Source organism: Eptesicus fuscus, chromosome 22 (genome assembly GCF_027574615.1).
Source record: "Eptesicus fuscus isolate TK198812 chromosome 22, DD_ASM_mEF_20220401, whole genome shotgun sequence".
In the NCBI taxonomy this organism is placed as follows: Eukaryota; Metazoa; Chordata; class Mammalia; order Chiroptera; family Vespertilionidae; genus Eptesicus; species Eptesicus fuscus.
The window spans coordinates 29,660,444-29,662,943 of NC_072494.1; the positions used below are offsets into that span (position 1 = coordinate 29,660,444).

General features: G+C 41.1%; 1 protein-coding gene across 2 annotated transcripts in view; it reads left to right on the top strand.

The window, feature by feature from the left end:
* The window catches only part of SPATA45 (spermatogenesis associated 45), a 62,263-nt gene that overhangs the window by 18,949 nt on the left and 40,814 nt on the right, over positions 1 to 2,500 (top strand). The window lies entirely within an intron of this gene.

Consider the following 2,500-nt stretch of genomic DNA (forward strand, 5'->3'; position numbering starts at 1 on the left):
TTAAAATATGACGAGAAGGTGGTAGCATTTTTTTTTAGGGCTTCCAGGTTCCATAGGAGGCAGCATCCTCCTTTGGGCTACCAATTCCCTTCTTTTTGGCCTCTTTAGAAAAACTACCCAGCCCTAACTGGTTTGGCTCAGTGGATAGAGCATCGGCCTGCGGACTGAAGGGTCCTGGGTTCGATTCCAGTCAAGGGCATGTACCTTGGTTGCAGGCACATACCCAGTAGGGAGTGTGCAGGAGGCAGCTGATCGATGTTTCTCTCTCATCGATGTTTCTAACTCTCTATCCCTCTCCCTTCCTCTCTGTAAAAAATCAGTAAAATATATTAAAAAAAACAAAACATGTACCCAGTTCTGCCTTTAGAAATAAGAATGTTTATTATACCCCGTTTTTTGAAAACTCACCCCACTTTTCACTTTTATGATGCTAAACAGCAAGGCCTTGAGGAAAAAGGACACGTCTATAGGACATAAGGTACTATACAGGCACATACTACCAGGAGAAAAAGATCGAGGGAAGTCTGAAGCTTAGGGGTAGTGTCCCATGGTGGCTCACTGCGGGCAGCCAATCTGTCCAGGAGGGGACAGGCATCAAAGTAAGGAGAGTAATAAGCCCCCCATGCTTCCCTGACTTAGTTCCACACACCACCTTGCTCCCTCCCCCGCCCATTCTGAAATCTTATCATCTCTTTCCACTCCCCATGTGTACTTAAGTATCTGATCTTTAAAAAAAAGCCATACAAAATTAACATTAAAAAAATAAATTTATTTCCAGTCTGAAATATTGAAGAACAAGCATACAGATAAATATTACAAAGAGCAAAAAATCAGAACATGAAAAATGACTAAGACAGAGGGGATTCTCCCAAAAATACTCTGAGTTTACACATAAACAGAGTTTTAAAGACATTTTCCCACATTCACAGAAGGCAAAAGCTGTATTTGCGACATTTATAAATGCAACAGCTATGGAAAGCATCTGATTTCTTTCTCAAATTGTTTGATTAAAAATTTACACACATGTCGGTTACCCAACTCCATTTCCCAAAGATATGATATGATACAGAATTATATGATATTCTTGTTTGACACGTTACAGACAACTTTAACTCAAATGACAGAAAAATTATCAATTCATTTTGTATTTTATCATAGATTTCATTCTCTTATTAATCAACAAGGAAAAGTAGACGTGACATGTATATGCTTTTCAGAAATAAAGTATTCCAATTTTTATTTGTAATTTCAGGAACTCAGTAAGTACATGATTATTTCAAATAACACTGACAGTTTAAAAATAAAAACAATCACTCAGAGGAGGGACCTTAGAATATATTTTGGGCCATAAAACCTTGATGTAAATAGCTAAGGAAGTTAATGAGTCAGCATATTCTGCCAGAGCTCTCACCAACTGAATAAAAAGGCTAAAGACAGATTTTAAATCCCTGTATCCACAAAGTAACAACCATAGTTGTTTATCCAATTGCCCAGGGAATGTCTCGGCTATATTTTAGTTAAGTTCCTGTGGTACCATGATTTGGTCCACCCCATGATGACTTTCTAAAAGATCTTTGAGATCAAATTGAACACATTCCTTCTATGGATGAAGGGACAGCTAGAAACAGATCCAGGACACGGACCTGGAGTTCCTGGCTCCCAGTCGAGTTGTTCTGGTGACAACACAGCCTCTGAGGTAAGAGTCTACATAATCGGTTGATGACAGAGGATGTCATCATTTCAGTATAAAGCGATGCATATGTGATGCTCAAATCAGAGCTGCTAATTCACTTCAAGGGTATCAAGGGTACAGCTGGCTGGCTTTTCTTGTTTGTGTGGGTAGAATATACATATCACGGCTGTGAAATGTCATCACTCTGAAGGGAATATTCCCTTATCGGTTTAGAGAGTCAGGATGCGAACATCTAAATTCTCACTGTAAACAAGACGCAGAGGTAGGCACTGTGGAAACACGTTTGGTCCTATGCTGCTTCCCCTGAGCGTGTGAAAGTGCGGACTGTTCCTACAGCATGGAGAAGACAAGATCCACTCCCCCGATACACCGAGGGAGCACATGCCCGGGCACTGCATTTCTCAAAGGAGAAGGGCCATAAAAAGTGACACTGAAGAGCCTACTGGTTTGACTCAGTGGTTACAGCATCAGCCTGCAGACGGAAGGGTCCTGGGTTCGATTCCAGTCAAGGGCACATGCCCGGGTTTCGGGCTCGATCCCCAATAGGGGGAGTGCAGGAAGCAGCCGATCAATGATTCTCTCTCATCATTGATGTCTCTCTCTCTCTCTCCCTTCCTCTCTGACATCAATAATAATTTTTTAAAATAATGACACTGGAGAGTAAGGATAGCATTTTTTTAAATCCTCACCTGAGGACATGCCCTTTTTATTGATTTTAGAGAGGAAGGAGAGAGAGGAAGGGAGAGAGAGAGAAAGAGAGAAAGAGAAAGAGAGAAAGAGAGAGAGAGAGAGAGAGAGAGAGAGAGA